Below are 27,557 nucleotides of genomic sequence, written 5' to 3' on the forward strand. Positions count from 1 at the left end.
GGTTCCCCATCACCAGAATGCCTGTCCTACTTCCAGCTTCCCAAGCTTTTCCACTGAGAGGCACACTACCACACAGAACACTTCCAAGGATGATTCCCTGGGGGACTGTGATCACTGGCAGAGAGACGGGGGGATGGTTGACTACACGAGGCAAAAGAAAAGTGAAGGGGGGATTCACATGGAACCACCAGTGGCAAAATACTGCAGGCCACACGAAGCCTAGGGTAAAGCTGCTTCTGACTGGGGAGGTTGGGAGAATTCAGATTAAGGAGGTATCAAAAAATCCAAAAAACAAAAACCTAACCCAAAAAAACCCCACAAAAAAACAATCACCATCACATCTCACAGAGTCTCTTGGGAGCTCCTCCAACCTGGGATCTCTGCTCTGTTCTAACCCCCTTCCAATCCATTCTTCTCACAGCAGACAGAGTGATCTTTTAAATCACTGTAAATCTGATAATTTCACGCCTTTGCTTAAGCTCTTTCCAGAATCACCAATTTCTCCCCCTTTACTAGATCAATTCATTACTATACATACTAATATGCTATGATATCTTAATAAAATTCTCCCTAAAAATACAGATTGATTTATTTAACAGACACTTACACAGTGCTTACCATGTACTACAGATATGTAATTAGTCTATGCCCCAACTTTCATTATTTACATGAATGATCCTATCTGATAACATCCTTAACTAAGGCATTTTTTAAACAAGGAAAACTCAGGGTAAACACAGGTGTATAACAGGGTGATATGTATAACAGTGTGATAAAGGATACTTTACTTCAAAGCAAATATTTGCCTTCAAGATTCTTCTTCTGACAGTAAAACTTCACTGGTTAGCACATTAGAAGAAATTTCCCAAAGGACAAAATTTACAACCAATTACAAATTCAAATTATCATACACTTTAAATATAAGCTGTAGTATGTTAGCTTTAAATCCTGACCTTACGTTAGCTGTTGTCAGTAAAGATAATATGCAGAATTTTACCTTAAAGTTTTAACATTTCAAAAATTAGGACTTAACCCAAACAAATATGGGCAGAAGATCTAAATAGACATCTCTCCAAAGAAGACATACAGATGGCCAAAAAGCACATGAAACGATGTTCAACATCACTAATTATTAGAGAAATGAAAATCAAAGTTACAATGAGGTATCACATAACACCGGTCAGAATGGCCATCATCAAAAAATCTACAAACAATAAATGCTGGTGAGGGTGTGGAGAAAAGGGAACCCTCCTACACCGTTGGTGGGAATGTAAATTGGTACAACCATTATGGAGAACAGTACGGAGGTTCCTTAAAAATCTAAATGCAGAACTATCATATGATCCAGCAATCCCACTCCTGGGCATATATCCGGAGAAAACTGTAATTCAAAAAGATACATGCACCCCAATGTTCACTGCAGCACTATTTACAATAGCCAAGACATGGAAGCAACCTAAATGTCCATCAAGAGAGGAGTGGATAAAGAAGATGTGGCACATTTATACAATGGAATATTACTCAGCCATAAAAAAAGAATGAAATAATGCCATTTGTAGCAACATGGATGGACCTAGAGATTGTTATACTGAGTGAAGTAAGTCAGACACAGACAAATATATGATATTGCTTACATGTGGAATCTAAAAATCGTACAAATGAACTTATATACAAAACAGAAATAGAGTCACAGATGTAGAAAACAAGCCTATGGCTACCAGTGGGGAAAGAGGGGGGGATAAATTGAGAGACTGAGATTGATATATACACAGTACTATATATAAAATAGATAACTAATAAGTACCTATAGGGAACTCTACTCATTACTCTGTAATGACCTATATGGGAAAATAATCTATAGGAGTGGATATATGTATATGTATAACTGATTCACTTTGCTGTACACCTGAAACTAACACAACATTGTACATTCACTATACTCCAATAAAAATTATTTTTAAAAACCCACAAAAATTAGGACTTATATACATATATTTTTTCCCTACCAACTCTTTCCTGTCAACAGAAACTGCAGATTCATCCCAGGAATGGTAAAATAAATTTAGATGATACTTGTAAGAAAATAAATTAGGCTAATGGGTGCCCTAGAATGGAAAAACCCCAGTTGAGGTTTGGGAGGCAAGAGAGAAGAAAAGAGAGAAATAAATTGCAGAAGTGTCACACAAGTTCCTGAAACAAGTTTTAATCTATTAGAAAAAGATCACAAGTAAAATAAAAGCATTCACTCAACTGGAATACGTGCAAGGGTATGTTTATAATGAAATGAAGCAAAGTATATTAAACCAAATGCTGATAGAAGACTTAATAAAAATGAAAGCTTCAACAAGAGACAATTCAAGCATCTTATATCTATCACCTTTCTCTGAAGAGTTAAAAGCTTCTGGAATACATCTTCTCCATATATCCAGAAAATAAATGACGAAAGAAGTACAAGCATTTTATTAAACAATGAAGGAAAAGAAGGTAAACTATTCTCCACAGATCAGAAAAAGGAAGAGAATGTTCAGTCTTACCAGCTCAGAAAACAAAGGGAGACAGTATTATTCGTGCCTAGAGATGCAAAAACAAAATAAAGCTTAGGAATAATTCCTCACAAGAAAATCCAAAGCTGCAGATGGCTCCATGAAGTCTGTCTTGTCCTAATGGTTTTCTGAGTGAGTTTATGTATTTTTTAAAATTAATTAATTAATTTATTTTTTGGCTGCGTTGGGTCTTTGTTGCTGCGCCCGGGTTTTCTCTAGTTGCGGCGAGCTGGAGCTACCCTTTGTGGCGGTGTGCGGGCTTATCATTGAAGTGGCTTCTCTTGTTGCGAAGCACGGGCTCTAGGCGCGCAGGCTTCAGCAGTTGTGGTTTGCGGGCTATAGAGCACAGGCTCAGTAGTTGTGGCCCACGGGCTTAGTCGCTCCGCGGCATGTGGGATCTTCCTGGACCAGGGCTTGAACCCGTGTCCCCTGCATTGGCAGGCGGATTCTTAACCACTGTGCCACCAGGGAAGCCCTGTGTATTTTTTTTAAACTTGTGCCTGTCCACCTTCCTGGATGTTGGGTTTGTTGCTCTCCCTATACTTACTGCCTTCTAAAATCCAGACCTCCGTAACTTCATTGGAATCTTTTTAGGACTGAATTTCACCTGCCTTCTTCCTGAAGTGTCCATATCGTAGAAATGATGGTTGAGGCTCAATATTTAATGACTTAAAGACCCATTAAGGAGAACTTTAAGTTCACTTTTATTTAAAAAACAGATAAGTGGGTGCATATCTTACTTTTCCTCAAAAAAGTAACTGGAATTTGTGTGTGCATGCTTTCTGTCCTCCAGGAGCTTATATGTAGCAAAAAAGAAAAGACAAATGCCCAAAGAATTACAATTCAACGTAGAGTGTGATAAATTCTTAAAAAGGCATGAAAAGTCACTGGAATTCAGAGGAAGGAAATACCACATCCAACTGAACCTATCTAGGTATTGGGGGTAGTGGTAACATGTAAGGGAGGTTTTGAAGCCTGGACACTCAAAAACAGAAAGAGCAGCAAAAGTTCTCGGTACAAACAGGGTAACAGTCATTAGTCCAATTTGTCTGATTTCCTGCCTACTTGGGGGAAAAGATGGACTCATTAATAAAAAGAGAAAGAGAAACTGTCATGAAGCATCCTTGGGATTTTACAGGGTATTACCATTAAAACCTTATTTTACTTTCACATTTACAAGCATAAGTTGGAAATCACTTTTCTTATACACAGGAGATAGAGACTGGAAAAGTGGATTTGAGATCATGTTGCAGAGAACTCTGAATGCCAGATTTCTCGCTCTGGATTTCATTCTGCAGATGAGAATGTGAAGGCAAACGAAAAGGGAGCTGGTAGAGCTGTAGGTGTAGAGGAGGAAATGAAATGGAGGAGCGCTTGAAGAAATGGGAACTTGGCAACAATTGGAATGGCAGGTTTGCAAAAAACTGACAGCAGTCAGTAGCTATTTGCACATGGAGTGCCAGGTAGAAGGAGGACTTAACATTGCCTCAAGGTTTTATTCCTGGGTAACAGGAGAAATAACCAGAAATGGGGAGAGGGTGGAGCAGGGCAAAATGAATTGTGAATTGGCTTAAGTACTTACTAGCCTTAGTTGGAAATGTCTGCATGTGACACGCTCCGGTGCCGGGCATTGTTTCCAGGTGCTTAGGGTACAGCAGTGAACACAACAGGCAAGCACCCTGCCCCCATGGAACTTACCATCTAGTGGCAGACAAGAGATAATAGACAAATAGATAAATAGACAAATACATATTATAGGAAGAGTAGGGTTGTATGGCATTTTAAATAGGAGGGTCTGACTGAGATAGTAACATCTGAACAAACACCTACAGGTGAGGGAGTGGCCTCTACAAGGGGCCAGGGAAGAGTCAGCAACTAACAGACCAATATCTCCAAATGATTTCACTCCATGATGCTTTTGAAGCAGCAACTGCAACATATCCCTTACAGGACGGGACCCAGTCCTATTTCCTTGGGCTAGCATTCTGTGCCTATCTTACCCAATCAAGAAAACTTCACCAATAACACAATGATAACAAACTGCCTAGAAGGTCAATTTGTTTATACTGGCTGTTTACATTCCCTACATGAGAGAAAAGGACTGCATAAAACAACAAAACCAAAGCACTAGTTAGAACATGTTTGTACAAAGCTTAAGAAGACAATCCTCTTGTTCTCAAAGCAATCATTGATGTAACAACTTTCAGACTTGTGATTTAAATCAAAGGTGCTGAAGAATGATTATGAATCATGCAGTTAAGCTACCAAGCAGGATGTTGCTGAGAGAAAAATTATTCACAGCACCATAAAACTGTCAAAAATAAAAATAGTACTATTATCAACACAAGAAGTAATATCATCCTTCGCTTTTATAATTTGTTGCTCAGCAGAGCTGAATTCTGGTCTAAGCCCTGCCATTTATTGGTTTTGGGTATTTGGGCCTCATCCTTATCTATAAAGGGCAGCCCATCTGATTTTTCAGATTCCTTTCAATTCTGAGTTTCCATGTGGCAGGTTACGATTCTTAAGATGTTTATTTAGTTTATGTATTTGGGTACTCTGGTTTACCTCATTTTTCAATAATATTACAAATAAGCACCCACCCAAAACAGTACAACTTATAAGCTCTGTATAAAGTGATATGAACTTCTTTTTAAGCACCAGAGCTTGGTGCTTAAAATGAGGCTACACTCACTGGAAAAGTGCTGCCTTTCTTCATGCCTCTTTCAGAAAAACCTTCAAGACTGAGGTTTCTGTATCATTTGAGAGTGGCTTTGATTTGGAGCAAGGTAGATGGATCACGTCTCTAGTACAACAGGAAAGTAATGAGACCTTTTCCAGTGGGACTCAGTTTTTGAAAACTGTTCCAAAGGAATCCCCAAGCAACAGCTCTGCAGAAGGTTTTTCTTTCTGCAGCTTTGAAGATTAATGCCCATCTGACTGCATAATAAAGAAAACAGCCAAAGTTATTGTCGACTATGAGGCAGACACTAAGTAGTAACTCATTTAATCCTCATAAAAATCCTATAAGGCTGCATCTCTTCTTATTCTCATTTTTCATATGCAGAAGCAAAGTCATAGAGAAGTTAAGCAAATTGTCCAAGTTTTCACAATTAATAAGTAGATTCAAAGCCTTCTCGCTTAATCTCCACAATCCACTGCCTGTGTAAACCCTGGTGTCCTTGTTTAAATAACAGTCCCATTACCAGTCGCACTTTTCCTGAAATCTGAATAATACCATGAAGTCAAAATAAAGCCGCATCGTCAGTTCACTACCGAGTTTCCCCTCCAGTCCTGAACCACAAACCAGAAATGTATTTTAAAAAATACAAAGTCTCTGGAGTACCTGAGGTCTCTCGAGATTTGTGTGGTGCGTGGAGGGGGGTGCGTCCCGGAACTAATGAGGTGAACAAGTGCTGCAAAACTAGAGCCCGACCCGGTCTCCCTCACTCGGGATACTCACGCCACGCGGCCGCCGGCCAGCGCCCTGCGCTCCTCCTCCGCGCGGAAGTGGCACCGGGGCCCGTCCGGCCAAACCACACCTGCCTCAGGCGCGCGCCCGCGGGGTCCCTCCACCTGGCCCACGCGGCGCAGGACCCCCTGCCCATACTTACCTTCGGGGACCCACGCCCGGCGTGCGGTGAGCGGGAAGGGCCGCCACAGCTGCGCTACAGTCCACTGGGCTCCACGCCGCGCCGCCCGCCCCCAGCAGCGCCCACCGCTCTCCCTGCCCTGGCCCGACCTCCGGGCCCCGCCCCCCGCGGCAGGGCCCGCCCCCACCAATCAACGGCGCCGTCTGGGCCGCTGGCCCCGCCCAAAGCGTGGGGGCAGGGCTTTTGCTCACTCGGCTCCGCCCCCGGCTCGCTCCGGGGGCGGCGCTTCCTAGAGGAGCTGTGGGCAGGGTGCCGCCGGGAACGGCCTGGGGGTGTGTGACCCCGAGGGAGGAAGGGCTGGCTGCAAGCAGAGGGAAGGGGTAAAAGGAGAGAGACAGCCGTTGGGGTAAGAGGAAGAAAGGCTTGTTAAGGGGAAGAGAAGCCACTCTCCCCGGGTTGCAGCTAAGGTGTAGGACTGGGTGAGACATCTTAAAATAACAGCGTTCACTTAGGGCATTGACTAATCTCATTGTCTTCGGGCAGGGCAGGAGTCACACACGGATTCCGGGTTCCATGCGTGAGAAGTCACAGGGAATGGGGTTTAGAGGGGCAAAGAAAGGAAGTAATTCCTTTACTGATCTCCACCACACAGCCTCTTTGTTTTAAAAATTGTGGAAAGGACTCCCAGTAAGAATCCTCAGTTCAGACTTAAATAAACGTTAATCATTCCCTCTCCCTTCAAACAGCTCCCCTCAGACAACTTTTCAAGACAGCAGACCTGAGTTTGGCATTAATGCCCATAGTGTACGACTACAAGGTTTGCGACGGCGTGTATGGATAGAGAAGAAAATCAGACTACTGAAAAGGAATTATCTTAACTATTAATTTATTTGATTTGGGAAGGTGAAAAACGATTTGAGGAATCAAGTCAATAACTAATTGAATTATGGTGGGGAAAACACAAGACTCACTTTGCCAGCAAGCAGGATTGATACACAGTAACCTTTGCTAGAATTTCAGAAAATAATGCCAAGAGGCCAGCCTAGCTGTGTGGCCTGAAGGAAAGTCACAGTAAGGAAGTCCTCAATTTCCTTATCTGTAAAATGAAGAGATTAGGCCAGGTGCCCTCATGATCTCCAAATGACCTTCCTCACTCCACGTCATCCTGCCAGGTTCAACAATTAAAGGAGGAGGACCACAGGGAAAGCGCTGTCCAGTCGGGAGCCACACAGAGGAATTGGGAATTTTTAGAAAAAGCCTCAGGGATCTCTGGTATCATTTCATTCAAGCTCTCCTCTCTGACTTTTCTATTTGTAATAATAATAACACTCTACTCCTAGCCCAAAACTTCAGGCTCTTCTTCCCACTCAATCCTCACATTTAGTCACTAGGTCTTTGGTTTTCTCCATTACAAGGTCTCTTCAATGACCCTTCTCATTTTCACTGTCATCTGTGTGCAAAGTACAAATTCAAAGAACTCAGAATCTTGCATCTGACCCTTACCTACTTTTTCTACCTAATCTCCAACCGGGCAGGGCTTTTGAAGATTGGAGATCTCCAAAAGCCCTGCCCCCACGCTTTGGGCGGGGCCAGCGGCCCAGACGGCGCCGATGATTGGTGGGGGCGGGCCCTGCCGCGGGGGGCGGGGCCCGGAGGTCGGGCCTTGGCAAGGAGCGCGGCGGGCGCCGCTGGGGGCGGGAGGCGCGGCGTGGAACCCGGTGGAGTCTGACAGAATGTCTCCTCACTGTACAGTATCCACAACATACAGCCAACACTCCTGACGCTGCCGCTGCCAACTTACAGCCACTGCTTCTCCACTCAGAATACCTCTCCTCAGTCCTAGCTACCTGTCGGGACTATGATAGCTCAGCTCAGGGACCTCTCTATGGAATAAAACTACTATAATGCTTAGAATCTGTACTGCTCCACTTGGCACTTAGCAAGAACTACCTTGTTTTGTTTTCCCTCTTATTTATCATATTTATCTTCAAAACTAAACCATAAGCTACTCACTGGATGTGCCCAGGTTCCAGCCAATCCAGGAAGAAAAAGCTATTTTCAATATCTCAAAAACCCTAACAGAAATTATATATTCATTAGCAATTAGGATATTCAGGTTACCCACAACAGCAAGATTCTCTGTTTTTGTCTGAAATTTTACTGAAGTAACACCAATTACTTCAAGCGAACCAAAGCTTTGATGGACAGTTATATGTGACTGATTCAAAAAACAGGAAAATAAATTGTCATTAAATGAGACTTGTTTTGAAGACTAAATCTTTGAGATTCAAGGAGGTACATAAAAATAAAAAGTAACCTACCCATTCTTTGTCACCCCATTGCCCAAACAGGTGATAAACCCATAGTAAGTGCTTAAAAATATATTCATCAGACTATGGTTATTTTCCGTTTTCCTTAAGTCCCCTCTCCCTTGCTGTAATTAAAATACTGGTCTTTTCTTTTTCATGCAAATAAAATTGTTGGCGTTTCCCCTTCTAATTCCAAATAAACTTTCAAGAATAAGATAAACAAGAATCACTCAGTACTTCTTGGAGTTGGACTAGAAAGGTTTTTAGTGTTCCAGAAATAAACCCTCGATTCACAGTAAACTGCCTGTGTTAGGGGGCCCTACATACTATTAAGATCTTTAGAAAGTAAATTTTCCTTAACTGCAACCTTGCCCAAATGACACAAGTAGAAGCAGAACCAAGTTTGCAGAATGACTACCAAGTAAGAGTTAAAACTGATCTGCAATCTATCAATGGCTCCTTGTGTTTTGAAAATGTCACTGGCATGTTTAAAGGAAGCCCCAGAGCTCTGAGGTCTGGCCCAAACAATCTATAAATCACTAGTCACAGCAAACCTTTCTAATATTCTGGAGATTTAAGAAGTATTAAATAGGCAGACTAAACAACAGTCACACTTCATTTTACAGAGTGGTTGTACCAGAGGCTTTTGGTTAAAGACTCTTGGAACTTTTCCTCTCCTCAAAGTGTGAGGTGACTATTAAGAGTAGAGCCTTGGCGGAACTTCTGAATCCAGCCAAGATGGAGTAACAAGAACCATATTTGCCCTCCCACCTAAACCAACAACAACAAAAAAGAGCCAGACAAAATAAATAAAACAACATTTTTTAAGATATTAGATGTCAGGCAGTAAAGGAGAGTGATCCCTCAGGGATGGGAAATGAAGAAGGTTTATCCCAGCTTATTACCTTCAGAGACATTACAGGCCATGACATAGGAAAGGGGAATCGCAGGAGAGCCCAGCAGATTCCCTGAGCTGAGGAGACCGAGCTGTGAGTTCAGGGAGAACAAGATGGTTGGAGTTCACAGGACAAAGTATGGGAGACATAACAACAGAGAATCCCAGAGATCTGCAAAGGGTCCTCCTCCTCAAGAATTCAACAGAGTTGATCAGTGCATGCATGTGAGGAAACTACCCAAGGCTGAGGAAAGAACAAACCATTGAAAGCATTAGAAGGAACAGTCCTGGGCACTCAGAGAGGGATAGGAATAGTGGCTGTTCACACTAGGCTGATTAGAAAACCTCCCAATTCAATGAGGAGAATACTCAGAAAGGTCTTGCCTTAGTACTGGAGAGTAATTAGCCCTAGACTAAATGCTGCTTGGATGCCACCAAAAAAATAAAAGATCTGAAAGGATCAAACTATTTTAAAGCAATTTAACTGCATCTGAAGTTAAAATTCAAACATCTTTACAGGAATACAAAAATATTCTGCACCCAACAAGATAAAATTCACAATATCTGCCATTCAATAAAATATTACAAGGCACAGCAAGAGGCGGGAAAATATGACCCATAATGAGGAGAAAAACCAATCACTGAAACTAACCAACAACTGACACAGATGTTAGAACTAGCAGACAAGGACATTAAAACAGTTATTATAATGGTAATATACTTAAAAAGTTAAGTAGAGACAAAGAAGGTAAAAAATTTCTAAATCCAACTTCTACAGATGAAAACAATCTCTGAGGTGAATAATACATTGGGTGGGATTAACAGAAGAGTAGACATTGAAAAGGAAAGGATTGGTGAGCTTGAAGACACACAACAGAAACTTTCCAAAACGAACTATACAGAAAAAAAGAAAAGAGAATCAATGAGCCATGGGACAAGTTCAAGCAGCCAAATATACTTGTAATTAGAGTCCCTGAAGGAGAGGGTTGGGGAAGGAGATCAGAAAAGACGTGTGATAAAATATGACTGGTATTTTTCAAAATTTGATGAAAATTATAAACCCACAGATTTGACAAGCTCAATTAACCCAAACACTAGGAACATGAAGAAAACTATACCAAGACATTTCATAATGAAATTATTAAAAACTTGTCAGTGATAAAGCAAAAATCTTAACAGCAGCCAGAGGAAAAAAGGCAGACTATGTATGGAGGAACAAAGGTAAAAATGACAGCAGATTTCTTGTAAGGAATAGTTAAAGGTAAAGATAGTGGAGCAACATCTTTGAAATACTGAACAAAAAAATTGTAAGCCTAGAATTCTATACCCAGCAAAAAACATCTTTCAAAACTGAAGGAAATACAAAGATTTTTTTCAGACATATAAAAAAAAAAAGCCGAAGAATTCATAACCAGCAGACCCACACTACAAGAAACGTTAAAGCAAGTCCATCAGACAGAAGGAAAATGATTCCAGGTTTCTGGAAATATAGATGTGTACTAGGAATGAAGAACACTGGGAATACAGGTTTCCCCTGCTATCCAAAAGTAGAGTCTTCCTATGAAAGCTTTCATAACCCAAAATGGTGTAAAACTAAGTCAAAACAATATTTTAAAAAAACAACACTGAGGGCTTCCCTGGTGGCGCAGTGGTTGAGAGTCCGCCTGCCAATGCAGGGGACACGGGTTCGTGCCCCAGTCCGGGAGGATCCCACATGCCGCGGAGCGGCTGGGCCCGTGAACCATGGCCGCTGAGCCTGCGCGTCCGGAGCCTGTGCTCTGCAATGGGAGAGGCCACAACAGTGCGAGGTCCACGTACCAAAAAAAAAAAAAAAAAGAACAACACTGAATGACTTAAACTACCTGATATTATAAAGACATAATAAAGCTATAGTAATCAAGACAATGTGATCATTAGAACACACAAATAGATAATTACAACAGAATAGACAGTGAAATGGAGCTTTGTGACCTTAGAAAGAGAAATTGCCTGAAGTATCACAACCACTCAAAAATAAGAAGAAGACTTAAATCCAGGTCTTCAACTTTAATTCCTGAACTCTTTTCACTGTAACTACCTTTCACATCCAAGCTCATGTCTTCAATTTTCATCTCCATACAGTTGGCCACAATACATTTACCTGAAGCATGACCTCTTTCCCAACTCTAGTTCCAAATTTCCAACTACCTGCTAAATATCTCCCCGCCAAAATAAGCAAATTCATGGTTTTCCCTTCAAGCATATTCTATTAATACTATCTCCTAATTAGTACCTAATTCTATTAATAGTACCTCCTTTTACCCAGTCACACAAGTTCAAAACCTTGATTCTTCTTGGACTTCTCCCCAGATCTTCCCTCCCTTTCCCATTTAGGTTCTCAGAACCTTTGATAATTTTGTTTTCTTTTTTCTTTGTTTTGGTCACACCATGTGGCTTGTGGGATCTTAGTTCCCCAACCAGGGATCAAACCCGGGACCACAGCTGTGAAAGCACCGAGTCTTAACCACCGGACCGCCAAGGAATTCCCGATAATTTTGTTTTCTTAGGCTAGAATAGGCTAACTCCTCATCATTCAGGTCTTAATTAAACAGCTGTCCCTTAGACAGCCCTCTCCTATCTAAAGTAGGCCTTCCTCTGTTACCTCTATCATAGTAGCTTGTTCATTTTCTTCATACAGCATTGATCACAGTTTGCTCTTTATTTCACTGTTTACTGTTCCCCTATAGCTGCCCCATTAGAGTGCAATGTCTATGAAAGCAAAATAACATATCCATTTGTTCACTATAGCATCCTTAGTGCCTAGAGCATATAATAATGGGGTGCAAATCATTAAGTGAATGAAGAGATTTGTTTCAAGTCGGACTCCACAATCTCTCTGGCATTTGTCCCTCTTCACTCCCAAAATTTAGGTCCAAGCCATCCTGTTGTGCTAATTTTCTAATGGTATCCTAGTGTCCTCTCTTGTTCTTTTCCTATTCATGTTGTAAAATGCTGTCTAAGGAGAATTCTAGTCATGTCATTTTCTCTGTTCAAAAATCTATAATAATTTTAATGTAATCTCTATCAAAACTCCAAAAGCCTTGTTTTGCAGGAATGAAAAAACCGATCCTCAAATTCATATAGATTTTCAAAGGGCCCTATATAGCCAAAACAACATTGAATAAGAACAAGGTCTCACACTTCCTGATTTCAAAATTTATCACAAAGCTATAATAATCAAAACAGTGTGGTTCCAGCATAAGGATAGATCTATAGACCACTGGGATAGAATTGAGTTAATAAATAGACCTATACATCTATAGCCCACTAATTTTCAACAAGGGCTCCAAGGTCACTCAATGGGAAAAGGATAGTCTCTTCAAATGGTGCTTGGGGGCTTCCCTGGTGGCGCAGTGGTTGAGAATCCGCCTGCCGATGCAGGGGACACGGGTTCGTGCCCCGGTGCGGGAAGATCCCACATGCCACGGAGCGGCTGGGCCCGTGAGCCATGGCCACTGAGCCTGTGCATCTGGAGCCTGTGCTCCACAACAGGAGAGGCCACAACAGTAAGAGGCCCGCGTACCACAAAAACAAAAAACAAAAACAAATGGTGCTTGGCCAACGGGGTATTCACACGCAAAAGAATGAAACTGGACTCCTACTTCACACATATACAAAAATTAACTGAAGATGAATCAATGGCCTAAAAGAGTTAAAACTATAAAACTCTTGGAAACACAGGGATGAATTTTCACAACCTTGGATTTGGCAATGGATTCCTAGATATGACACCAAAAGCAGGAGAAATAAAAGAAAAAATAGATAAATTGGACTTCACCAAAGTTTAAAATGTTTGTGAATCAAAGGTCATTATCAGGAAATTAAAATGACAACCTATAGAGTGAGAGAATATAACTGCAAATCATTTATCTGATAAGAGTCTAATATCCAGAGTAAAGAACTTGTACAACTCAACAACAAAAAGATAAATAACACAATTAAAAAGTGGGCAAAGGACCTGAACAGACATTTCTCCCAAGAAGATATATAAATGGCCAAAAAGGACATAAAAAGATGTTCAACATCATTAGTCATTAGGGAAATGCAAATCAAAACCACAAAGAGATACCACTTCACATGCACTAGGATAGCAATAATCAAAAAAGTAGAAACTAAGTATTGGTGAGGATGTGGAGAAATTAGAACCCTCATACACTGTTGGTAGGAAAGTAAAATGGTACAGCTGCTGTGGAAAACAATTTGGCAGTTGTTCAAAAAGTTAAACATAGAATTACCATATGACCCAGCAATTTCACACCTAGATATATACCCCCAAAGAACTGAAAACAGGTACCCAAATAAATATTTATACATGTATGTGAATAGCAGCATTATTCACAACAGCCAAAAGATGGAAACAACCAAATGCCCATCAACATAGACAAGTTGTGATACAAATACTCAATGGAATACTATTCAGTCATAAAAAGGAATGAAATGCTGATGCATGCTACAATGTGGATGAACCTCAAAAACACTGTGCTAAGTGAAAGAAGTTAGACATGAGAGTTTACATCCTGAATGAATCCACTTACATGAAATATTCAGAATAGGTAGATTTAAAGAAACAGAAAGCAGATTGGTAGTTGTTAGGTGCTGAGGGGATGACAGAATGGGCAATAACTGTTCAATGGATATGGGGTTTAATTTGGGGGTGATAATAATGTTTGTTTTTTTTTTTAATTTTATTGGAGTATAGTTGATTTACAATGTTGTGTTAGTTTCAGCTGTACAGCAAAGTGAATCAGTTATACATATGCATATATCCACTTTTTTTTTTAAGATTCTTTTCCCGTATGGGCCATTACAGAGTATTGAGTAGAGTTCCCTGTGCTATACAGCAGGTTCTTATTAGTTATCTATTTTATATATAATAGTGTGTATATGTCAATCCCAATCTCCCAATTTATCCCTCCCTCCCCTTATCCCCTGGTAACCATAAGTTTGTTTCCTACATCCGTGACTCTACTTCTGTTTTGTAAATAAGTTTATTTGTACCCTTTTTTTTAGATTCCACATATAAGTGATATCATATATTTGTCTTTCTCTGTCTGACTTACTTTACTCAGTATGACAATCTCTAGGTCCATCCCCGTTGCTGCAAATGGCATTTTTCGTTCTTTTTTATGGCTGAGTAATATTCCATTGTATATATGTACCACATCTTCTTTATCCATTCCTCTCTTGATGGACATTTACTTTGCTTCAATGTCCTGGCTATTGTAAATAGTGCTGCAATGAACATCAGAGTGCATGTATCTTTTCAAATTATGGTTTTCTCTGGGTATATGCCCAGGAGTGGGATTGCTGCGTCATATGGTAGTTCTATTTTTAGTTTTTTAGGGACTGAGGATGACAATTATGTTTGAAACTAGACAGAAGTAGCGGTTGCACAACGTCATATGGTAGTTCTATTTTTAGTTTTTTAAGGACTGAGGATGACAATTATGTTTGAAACTAGACAGAAGTAGCGGTTGCACAACACTGTATCAATAAATATACTAAATATCACTGAATTGTGCACTTTAAAATGTTTAACTTTATGTTATACGAATTTCACCTTAATTTTTAAAAAAACACCTTAACAATGATGACTAAGATCTTATCAGCCTAGCCTCCTAGATCCTCTATATTCTGACCATCATATGACCTTACTTCCCCTTCATGTACCTAGTGCTCCAAGTAAAACGAGCCCTTTCCTTTACATACAACATAGACTTCATTTCTCTGCATATGTAAGTCCAACTGATCTTTCAAGGCATTATTCAACTATAAGCTCCTTTAAGATTTTCTCATTCTTTTTGTGGGGATACTCTCTTTCCTGTAAGTTTTTATGAGCATTTTATCTGCACCTCTTGTTTTCTAACTCAGAGTATTTATTTATATCTATATATCCTCTATTAGCCAGTAATTGCCAGCAAGATCCATATGTGATTCATCCTCTTATTCCCAGGCTCCTTAGGATACTCTTACACAAAACAGACACCTAAAAAGTTATTGAAGGAAAAAGATGAATAGAAAATGAATTTCTGCATATGAATCCTCTTGGCTTTCATTATAGGACTAGAGGTGTGTTTTACATTTTGTATCTGTGAATATATTTGACTCTAGAATGTCTAAAACACTTTGAAAATCACATGGGGTAATATTAAAATTTCCTGATGAAATGGTTATAAAAATATTTCTGAACACTAATATAACTAGAATTACTTGTATCCTTGACAATAATTGCTAATGTTAACAGTACAAGTCATAATAATAATAGCTAACAGTTCTATAGCACATATGTGCCACACTCTCCAAGCACTTTATATATTACTGATCCTCACAATAAGCCTATCAGCTATATAAAATTATCACCCCATTTTACAGGTGAAGAAACACCTACGAATTCAAAAAACATGTCCAAATTTCACTTAGCTAGTAATTGGTAGGCTTGGGATTAGAACCCAGGTACTTTGGTTCCAGAGTCTATGCTCTTAACCACTATGCTCTATCACCTCTCTACAATAAGTTTTACTGTGCATAATAAAATGTCTTTGAAAGGTCAATGAGTGGCCAAGAAAACATTTCCTAATATTACAGAGCAGATTAATGTGAAACTTTCACTGTTTTCCCAGACTTTGTGTTTGAAATTTTGAGATGACTAATAACTTTTAGAAATAAACTTAATTTCACTATACTGAAAGTATATTGACTAAGAAACAAAGTTGAAGCAGCAACACAATGTAACATACTATTAAAGATATAATAATGAATGAACTATAATAAAGGAACACAATGAAAGTATAAGTACAACAATGGGACTGTAAACCTGAAATATAAAGGAGCCTGAAAATTTCATAAAGAAAGTCTTCTGATAATATAATTTTTAAAATGTGAATTTCTGTATCTCAAATTCCAATATAATTCTTATGTAAAACAGTGCTTAAATATCTTTTTGGTTAAATGCATGTTGCTTTACATACATATTAATGTTATAGTGAACGGACCTAACTCTATAAAAGAGAATTAGTAACCTATGATGTAATTATATTCAAGTCTCATATAGCAGTGGACCAAAGAAAATAAAATTTGATATACAACAATTAGAGGTTGTTCATCTTAGAGAGGAAATAAAATCTTTGAATTTGACATCCAGTTTAATCATTTTCTCAACCCTCAAAAGTCTTTTCTATTAATCTTGTATGCAGAAAATCATCTTATTAATGAGGTACTGAGTAATTTTATTTGACACTGGAATTTGGAATAGGCCTTTGGGTTTAAATTTGTCTGAAATGATTTATATGATATGGTCAGTAACTTTTAATCCATGATTAATTACCCATATTTCATTTAAAATGCTGCCTAAATCAGATTCCATTAATTGACACAGAGATTACAAGGACATTTTTATGCATTCCTTTATATGCTACGGGGGAAAATTATTTTCCACCTTATTTTCATGATTCAATAGACTATGTCATACATAGATTAAGTTTTTTTGTTTTTTTCCAGTATGGAGTCCAGAGTTCAGCACTAACAGCTTCATTCATATGAATTTACCTTCTAAGATTTTATTGTAAGTTCACCTTTTACCTAATTAAAGCACTTGCAAGCTCTCTTCCTTTGTAATTTTTCTCTATTCATACCAAATTTACATCACAATAACATATCTTTTAATAATAGAGAAACAGAAACATTAAAAAGGTAATGCAACATCCCAAGTCATTTACAGACAATGAGGAAAAAAGGGAAGAAGAGAAAGATGACTATTCCTGATTCTAATTCCTTGGTCTGATATCATGATTTATAAATTACTAATTATTGATTTAGCTAATATCTGCATTAATTGAAGACTAACATTTTATTTGGCAAAGAGTATAATAAAAATTCCATTTAATTTAGTAAGTACTAAGTAAGTACTAAGATGCACACTGCTCTCCATTGGGCCCTATGTATAGTACATTAAGTGTATAAAATTTAAAAAACTTTTAATCCCACCATCTATTGTTGATAGAACAAGAAACAAATGTTATTAAATATATAAGTTATAGAGTGACCAATGGAGTACTTAAAAAGGGTGATCTTACTACAGTGATGGGAGGAGGGCGTGCTGAGTGAGCTCAAGTCTCATGTATTATATGTAATTGTAGTTCAAAGATAATGTTCAAAGTTGACAAAAATCAAGAAAGGTATACGTTCATTATTTAGAGATATGCAGGGAAATATAATAGCAAGTAAAAGCAGAGAAGATTAAAAATGGCTCTTTCTCAAAATTAACCAAAGAGACCTAAGCTGATTAGAGGAATTACTTCAAGTGACTTCAAAACAAAGCACATTTCTAGTAGGATAAACCCTGAGGATAAAAGAAACAAACAAACAAAAATCTTAACTCTCTATTCAAGTAATCATATTGGTGGGATAAATAAAATGAGTAATTTTCTTCTTGTCTTTAAGAACCAAGAATTTTGCTGCGGGAGAAAAGAGGTATAGATGGTTTTTAAAAAAAACCCAAAAAAACCTATAGTACTGAATTTCAGTTGGAAGTAACATTATATTTTGTATTTTACCTGTAATATAATATATACATATATATGTATCAATGTTACCCAGCTCTGGCACAGAAAAGGCCTAAAATCAATGACCATTCCAGTGAAGTGAGCACCGACCGCCTGCACCTGGAGAGCGGTCTCTAAATACTTCCCACTGAAATGAATTAGGGCTCCTTGTGGAATTGGTTGATGCAGAGCTGGGGCAGGAAATGTACAAAATGAGCCTGGAATGTCTTAACTTCCTTAGTCACTGGTATGATATCAATGATTACTAGAGTCACGTCAAAGGCTTCAGAGGCCAACTCAAAGAGTGAACCAAAGATAGGAAAATAGACCCTAACAAAGAATAATGACTATGATGAACTGAAACACACTAAATGTTAAATCCAGGAGTTTACAGAGATACTAAAAAATACAAAACAAACCTCATGGATTACATCTGAATGATGCTAAGGAACTAAATCATTTTTTTTGAAAACTGGTAAATAAAGGGTAAAACAATCAAGCCTTTATCATGCCTCTCCAGTATAAACTGTACCCCAAGTTAACCAAAGAGTTGATGAGGGGAAGTTTTTCTTTACAGAATTTCAGCTAATGAATAAAGAAGAATAGAATTTAAACACCACCATTTTGTAACCCCTAATGAATTAATGCATAGAGGCAATGATCACCAATAGCTGCTCACCTCATAAAAGAAGAACCAGCCAGACATTTTATGCCTCCTGATGGAAACACCAGCACTCATGAAGAATTCTTGCCAAAAATTTTGAACACAAATCTCACAAATTATTAGCTCTAACTTCCAATGTATAGGCAATTCAGGGATCAGAGGTACATGATAAACGATATTTCAGGGATGCAATCAATAAAATTTAGTGGAAAATTCTATAGGACAAAGGACCTTGTTTCTTCATTACACAAATTGTGAAAGAAAAAAGAAAGGCAAAAAACATAGAATAAAAGGCTTAACATTGTAAAACAACTATACCCCAATAAAAAATTTTTTTTTAATTTTAAAAAAAGACTTAAAAAGAGACATCAACTACCAATTCTAATGTATGCATATTATTTAGATCGTGACTGGACTAAACAAACTGAAAAAATTATGAGGCAACTGGAGAAATTTAAACATCTGATTAAGAAATCATTTTATTTTTTTCTTTTAGGTATGATGATGTTACTGTGCTATGTTTTTTAAAGAATTTATATTTTAGAGATAACACTGAAATGTTTATGGATGAAATGACTTGATGTCTCAGATTTGCCTCAAAATTACATATATGATGGGGAGGGAGCAATTAGCTGAAATAAGATTCAGTCATAAGTAGATAATAGTTGAAACTGGACAACATGTTTATGGAAGCATAGTTGAAACTGGACAACATGTTTATGGAAGCTAATTATACTATTCAGACTAGTTTTGTATATGTTTGAATTTTTCTATAATAAAAAGGTTTTTTTTCCTTAAAACAGTGTTTGCTTCAGAGGAATGGTGAGGTGAGAGACTTGCTTTTTCATTATAAGCCTTCCTGTACTATTTTTTTTTATTTTTTAGATACATGCATATATTTCATGTCTAAGGAAACAGTCCTATTAATGATGTAAGAAATACCCATATATTAAAAATTTAACCAGTCCATGATGATTTAGTTTTAAACTGAATGGTATATGCCAGGAGTTTTCAAAGTATAGTCTATGGACCCCTGGAAGGTGCTAAGATCCTTTCAAGGGGTCTGTGAGGTCAAGCTATTTTCATAAAACACCAAGATGTTATTTGCCTTTTTCACTGTGTTGACATTTGCACTGATGGTGCAAAAGCAATATAGCAGCTAGAACGGCTGATGCCCCTGCATGAATCAAGGCAGTCACACTGCTGTACTAGCAAGCACTGCATTCTCTACTGTCACTCATTTGCAGTTTAAAAAGAGAAAAAAGCCAAGTTCATTTAAGGATGTCCTTGACAGCACAGTAAAAATTATTAATTTTATTAAATCTCAACCTTTGAGTACAGTTCTGTGACAAAATGGGAAGTATGCATAAAGCACTCTGCTGTACACCAAAGTCTAACGATGGTCTGGAGGGAATGCCAGTCCCTGCATGATTGTTGGAGTTCAAAAAGCTGAACTAGCTGCTTTTACATAGAACACTGTTTTACTCAAAAGGACAACTGACAAACGATAATATTTGCCAAACTTGGGTACTTGGCAGACATTTTCTTGGAAATGAACAAAGTAAGCCTATCACATCAAGGAAAACAACTCAATGTATTTGTTGGCAAGGATAAAAATTCAAGCTCTCAAGTAAAACTTAGAGTTTTGGAAATTTTGTTTCTGCCACTATGAGCTTGACTGCCTCTCTCCTCCGAAAGATTTTTCTGATGCACTCGGTTGGTGATACTAACAAATATGATTTAAAAACTATTGTTAAAATGAAATGTATCGGGCTTCCCTGGTGGCGCAGTGGTTGAGAGCCAGCCTGCCGATGCAGGGGAGCCTGCGCGTCCGGAGCCTGTGCCCCGCAACGGGAGAGGCCACAACAGTGAGAGGCCCGCGTACCGCAAAAAAAAAAAAAGAAATGTATCAACATTTGGAAGATCTGCGTAAATCAATCAGTAAACCATATTTTCCAAATGACTAATGCGTGAAGTTACAAAACCATCCATGCATCAAAGATCTATTCAAAATGTAAGAGGGCTGTAGTGGGTGGAATGGTGGCCCCCCAAAAGGATCACGAGATGAGATCATCTGGATCATCCACGTGAGCCCTAAATCCAATGGCAACTGTCCTTAAAAGAGACAAAAGAGAAGACACTGAGACACATGGAGGAGAAGGTCCTGTGAAGGACGAACAGACAGGACGAAGGTCCTGGCAGACGAACACCAGAGGTAAGGAACAACTGTCTCCTAGAGTCCTTGGAGGGAGAACGGCCCTGTTGATACCTTGATTTCAGACTTCTAGCCTGCAAACTGTGAGATATTAAATTTCTGTTGTTTTAAGCCACCCAGTTTGTGTTAATTTGTTACAGCAGCCCTAGGAAACGAATACAATGACCATTGGATTTTAATGTAACTGGGTACAAGTTTATTGATATGGATTCAGAGCCCACACTACAGCTAACCTTGAAGAAACTACCACTTGCCAACTCTTGGTATAGTATCAAAGAAGAATCTCCACATTTTTCTGAAAAGGCTACTAAAATATCCCTGCTTTTTCTCACTACGTATTTTTGTGAGGCCTGATTTTTACACATACTTCAATCAAAACAACATTGTAACAGTTTGAATGAGGAAGCAGGTATAAGGGTCCAGCTGTCTCCTATCAAGTCTGATACTAAAAAGATATGAAATGTGTAAAATGATGCTAATCTAAGTTTTTTAGTTTTGGGAAAAACTTATTTTTCATTAAAAATATGTGTTTAATATGTAATGGGAATATCTTTAAAATTTTTTTTTAATTTCTCAGTTTTAACTTCTTATATAGTAGATATTGATAACCCACATAAATACTAACTCCTTGGGCTCCTCAATAATTTTTAAGAGTGTAAGTGGTTCTGAGACCTTCCTGTGAAAACCACTGGTTTATACAATCAGCAAAAGAGGACAAACTAGGGGCCTGAGTAGTCAGAGAGGTATCATGTATGTAAGATTTTGGCTATTTTGAACTACATATTGGATTTTCAGGGGCGGGAGGAAGGCTGAGAAAGGTCCTTTTGTCAAAAGAACCCTGTGAGTACGTAATGCACCTAGAAGCAGGTCTATGCATGATAAGGCCAGGGGAGAGTGGGCCATCAATAAATATGTAATTTTACATACCCAGATTAGTATTATCTTTTTTTTTATTAATTTATTTTATTTTTGGGTCTTTGTTGCTGTGCACAGGCTTTCTCTAGTTGCAGAGAGCGGGGGCTACTTTTTGTTGCGGTGGCTTCTCTTGTTGTACAGGCTCTAGGCACTCGGGCTTCAGCAGTTGTGGCTCGCGGGCTCTAGAGCGCAGGCTCAGTAGTTGTGGCGCACGGGCTTAGTTGCTCCGCGGCGTGTGGGATCTTCCCGGACCAGGGCTCGAACCCGTGTCCCCTGCATTGGCAGGCGGATTCTTAACCACTGCGCCACCAGCGAAGCCCGAGTATTATCATTTTAAAACAGTAGGTGCATGACTCTGTTTAAGAACTCTTCATTTACCTTTGGAAACATGTAACTTGAAAAGATGTTTGGTTTTGTAAATGTGGGTGACATGCTTATGTCTCCTTATGCCTTATGCTCCAAGTAGATGGAGTGAGTCCTTTTAAATACTGAACCAGCCAACCGCAGTCCTCCCCGAGTCTCCCTACGTTCACTCCACCTGAACCCTCACACAGCTACTTTTTGCTTGGTGTATTAGTCAGCTAGGGCTGCGATAACAAAGTACCACAGATGGGGTGGCTTAAACAACAGAGATTTATTTTCTCACAATTCTGGAGGCTAGAAGTCCAAGATCAAGGTGTCTGCAGGGTTGGTGGCTTCTGAGGCCTCTATCCATGGCTTGTAGACAGATATCTTCTCCCCGTGTCTTCATATAGTCCTCACTCTGTGTGTGTCTGTGTCCTAATTTCTTCTTATAAGGACACCAGCCATACTGGGTTAGTGCCCACCCTAATGATCTCATTTAGCCTTAATTACCTCTTTAAAAATAGCCTATCTTCAAATACACTCACGTTTTGAGGTCCTGGGGGTTAGGACTTCAACATATGAATTGGGCAGGATACATTTCAGTCCACAAAACTTGGCTAACTCCTACTCACCCTTGGGGAATCAGCCTGAATCATACTTCCTCAGAGAAGCTGTCCTTGACTCTGGACTTATGTTAGGGCCCTTGCTACACTTAAATAGCATCCAATACTTATCCTACATATCATTTATCACACAAATGTAATTAAACACACGGTATAATTGTTTTATTACTGTCTCTCCTGCCAAACTCTTAAGCACTGTGGGGCAGGGACTGTGCGTGCCTGACATCCCAGGGTTGCTCAGTGAGTGAGTCAGGGAATGCTGTGTGTCACAGCATAAAGCATTTCATCAGTGAAAGCTCCAGGTCTACAAGGCTGCCTGGGAAGCATTCTGAGTACTGAGGCAGCTGCCATCCATAATGTACCAGCAAATCAGTCATCTTGGTGGTAAAGTCTCACTGGCTTTTAATCCCACTGGAGCATTAGGGTAAGGGGGTACAGACTTAACTCTAGCTCTGGCTCAGTCATTAACTAGCAATATAAAATATGATGCAATGTTCCTTCACTTTGCTTTATCTCTCATTCCTCACCTGTAAATGCAGGAATTATCTAAAGTCAAAACCCGTCACAATTTACACAGAAAACCCCTGATCGCTGAATATCCCAAAGATACAAACCAACTCTGCCCCATGCTACTGGGGCCCCTGTCTGCTTTTGATGGGAAGGTCAACCCCAACTTTTAACAGCCAATTCTACTGAAGCTCTGGGAGACCCATCTCCAGGCTTCTGAAGTTTTCTCTCACGCTAATCAAACAAAGCTTTAAAGAGTCACTACCACTTTCCAAAGCTTCAGGGGCTCCAAGGACTCAGAGGAGTTCAGGGGGTTGTAAGGGCATTTGAAGTCTAGGGCCACAATTAATAACAGTCTTGCAACTTGGTTAGGAATTTAGAAGTGATATCTACAACTTCTTGGGGAAAATGCATTTGAATTCAAAAAACCAGAATACAAATGAATGGCTAGAGTACTTCTGGAGTATGGACAAGGGGTGGGATCACATTCTTTCCGTTTATTTTATTTTGAAGTCAGGCAAGTATGTAATGTACGGAAAAGAAAAGTCTCAGCAATTTATAGTCGTTAGCTGTCCTCTGCTACACAGTGCCTAACCATGCATCTTGACTACCCATGTGACTCATCTGGGGATAACACCACCACAGAGGTGGCTGTGAGCGTCACGTGAAGTCACATGTGGAAATGTATTAAGTGCAGAGGTAAAGAATGAAGGGCTCCATAGAACCTACAGAATTCTGGCTTCTGCCTCTTAGGAACTATGTAACCTTGGGCGGGTATTAATTTCTTTGTGCCTCAGTTTCCTCATCTGTAAAATGGAGATAATAATAGTAGCTATCTCTTATGGTTGTTGTGATAAGTTTGTAAGATACTTAGTGCTTGGAACAAAGGAAGCATTGAGTAAGCGTTAGCTATTTCCTTTAATGCTTTGTAATTCTCAGAGCTTTTCCACATTCGACCATCTCAAAAACCTGTGATTTCCCACTCTCCTCAACCCTCTCACCCCTCTTTCTCCTCTCCCTCCCTCAGCACTGTCCCAGTCCCGCTGAAAACAGAGAGAACACCAGACTTTACCTCTTTCAACACCCCTATGTCCCTGAACCGCTGTAGTGGGAGCACCTGGGGTTTTTCCCCAGGCCCTGCAGTAGCGTCCCCTTATCTTTCTAGAAAAAGCTACTTGTGTTTCTCTAAAAACCAAATGCTGCACACTTTCTCTGCCTAAAATGTTCCCCCCTCTCCTCCCCACCCCCTTGGGAGTTGGAGTTGGGGTGACTCCTACTCCTTCTCTGGATTCATTACACCGTCTCCGTGACAACTTTCTGACCATCTTCTGCAAATTGGGGAGGGTCCCCTATGTCTATTTTTTTACAACCTCAGAAACTAGCAGAGCTGAGCCATGTAGAGTAACCAATTGCTCCTGTTTGCCTGGGACTGTCCTGGTTTTAACATTGAAAGTCCTGCATCCCAGGAAACCCTGCAGTCCCAGGTGGTCACCCTACTTCACACTCACCAAGTTTTACTGAATTAACACAGCCCACACTTGCTGTCTTCTCTTCCTCTTCCACTGTTCACTCGTCCACCCGATGTCATCAGCTTCCACCCACCACCTCCCCAAACTGCTTTGATACATAGCACAGTACTCTCCTCATGGCCAAATCTACTGACACTTTATAGTCCCTCGTGGACTGACCTCTCAATAAATAAGATTTAATAACCAGAGTTTATTCATATGGTATACCTGTTTTTTCTTATAGGAAAGCAAGCTGGTATTAAAATATCCACCTTTACAATGGAATACTACTCAGCCATAAAAAATAATGAAATAATGCCACTTGCAGCAACATGGACGGACTTAGAGATTATCATATTAAGTGAAGTAAATCAGAAAGAGAAAGACAGATACCATATGATATAACTTATATGTGGAATCTAAAATATGACACAAATGAACTTATCTATGAAACAGAAACAGACTCACAGATATAGAAAACAAACTTATGGTTACCAAAAGGGAAGGGGGGCAGGGATAAATGAGGAGTTTGGGATTATCAGATACAAACTAATATATATAAAATAAACAACAAGGACCTATTGAATAGAACAGGGAACTCTATTCAATATCTTGTAATAAACTATAATGAAAAATATATATGTATATATAGCTGAATCACTGCTGTACACAAGAAACTAACACAACATTGTAAATCAACTATACTTCAATTAAAAAACAGTAATAAAGTAAAAAATAAAATATCCACATTTATTGTTTGAGTATACGTGGAGTCAAGGCACCATCCTATATGTTGTTTACATAGTTCTAAATGTCATGCCATACTTATGATTATATAAAAATAATCACACAAAAAAAGATCAATGATTGTTAAATGTTTTCTAAATAAGAAGTTTCCAGAAGTCATGACTCATGGAATTTAAAAAAAATTTTTGAAGTAATAAGAAAAGCAGCTCTCCTTTTTCATGAAATCCAAACAAGAAAACAGGATGGTATTTTAGGAAGCTCATAATTAATGATTTTTCTTTTTCTTTTAAGCTCTGAAAATATAAGTATAAAAATGACCTATAAAAATGAATAAGTAAAGAAGTACTTAAATTTATTGAGTATTTATTTTTAATCAAAGAACAAGATTTTTAAAATATCTTAATAGTGGAGGCTTTCCCTCACCCCTTCTTAAGACTAAATGTGAACCAACCCTTATCAAAGAAAGATGCCTGGGAATTGCCTATGTGCCTATTCCTCTCTCCCACTGAACTCTGCCTACTTCTATGAGAGCAAGATTGGATCCTGTTTCTTACTGCATCTCTAGCACTTAGATGAACAGGTGGCTGGCTCAAGCAAGGGCAAAAATAAATGTCTTAAGTAGGGAGGTAGGGAGGAAGGGAAGAAACCTAAAAGAAGGTGAATTTTAGACAGTTGTAAAACAAGGACTTTTCAGAAGAGAGGGCATTACATCAGAAATGCACAAAATTTCATTTGTAAAACATTCCCAGATGTATACAAAGGAAAGCACTGGCAATAAACACTAATTGTAAAGTTGACCATTATGATAGCTATTATTGATTCATCTTTTCTTTAATTTGTATAATTTCCAATATCACAGTGAAAAATTACTTCAGCATCTTATAGTCCATCTTACTTCCAAACAGTAGAAGATGTATTGGGAATCAAAACAGGCTAAATGAATAGAAAATTCCTTTTTTTGTCCAAAATCAAGAAGTCTGAAGGCAATTTTTTCACTTTTCATATTCAGACATTTACACATACACACACACACCAAAAACTACTTCCAGGCAATGGCTGATATTCAGTTATTCAGTTGACATACACCAGTACAGTCATCCTGTTTTGTACATATTCAATAAAAGTTAGCCATTATTATTAATATTACACTCTGACTTCTGAAATTGACTATCTATATTTTTATCTTATATTTATACATCTATATCTCCATTTCTATGTATAAACATATCTAAATAATCTGGAATGCCTCACTTCCTGAACTTTCTAAATAAATCAATTATCTATAAATAATTTCAAAAGCAAACAATTTTCCTAGAAAAATGCTAAAATTGATACAAAATTATCAAACCACTGATTTGAAATAAATTATCTCAATCTCAAATCCTCCTTAAATTCAAAGAAAAGCAAATGGACTTTTCATGAAATTCAGAGATTAAGCAATTTGCCTTGCAATTCCACTTTTGCTCATGTACAATAAGGAACATGTATAAGAAGTCAGTGTTTGTACTAGCCAAAAAACTAGCAATGACCCAAAAGTCCATCAGGAGAAGAATAGATAACTAAATTGTGGAACAGTCATATATTGAGATATTATACGGAAGTGAAAATTAATGAACTATATCTGTATATATCAACATGGGTGAATGTCATCAATGTTACTTTTACTATGTTAACAGTAAGTATCAGGAGAAATTATTCCGTTTGTGTAAGTTTCAAAAATGAAAAAAATTCAACGATGAGGGAAAAATACAAATGTTGCAAAAACTAGTTTTATAAAAAGTCAAGGGAATAATAAATACAAAGTTTTGTCATGGTTACTTGGGGGGTGGAGGGAGGTGAACTGAATTGGGGAAGGGCACATGGGGAATCTAATGTATGGCTAATATTCTGTTTCTTAAACTGGGTGATAGATACATGAGTATTTGCTTGGTTGTTATTCTCTATACTATGTACATATGCTATGAATTGTCTCTTATGTGTGTTTAAAAATATGTTAAAAAAAGGAATGAACAGTTTATAAAAAATATTTTAAACAATGCAAATCTAAGTCCACTATATCCCTAGAATATTAAATCTTTTATTTTTTTTAATAAAAAAAGTGTACATGGAGATTT

At 38.5% G+C, this 27,557-nt stretch overlaps 1 protein-coding gene across 7 annotated transcripts in view; it reads right to left on the reverse strand.

The window, feature by feature from the left end:
• Positions 1–27,557, reverse strand: part of SGK3 (serum/glucocorticoid regulated kinase family member 3) — a 120,044-nt gene that overhangs the window by 62,002 nt on the left and 30,485 nt on the right. For 4 of the 7 annotated variants that reach the window (XM_024126997.3, XM_024127001.3, XM_055091075.1 and 1 more), the window contains exon 1: positions 6,158–6,243. The exons of 1 other annotated variant lie outside the window; for it this stretch is intronic. The gene's annotated coding sequence lies outside the window, so the exon portion shown is untranslated. Of the gene's footprint in view, positions 1–6,157; positions 6,246–27,557 lie in introns of those variants that run through there. 2 more of the 7 variants (XM_055091074.1, XM_024127000.3) reach the window with 2 other exon arrangements.

The sequence above is a fragment of the Physeter macrocephalus genome, chromosome 15 (assembly GCF_002837175.3).
Source record: "Physeter macrocephalus isolate SW-GA chromosome 15, ASM283717v5, whole genome shotgun sequence".
NCBI lineage: Eukaryota > Metazoa > Chordata > Mammalia > Artiodactyla > Physeteridae > Physeter > Physeter macrocephalus.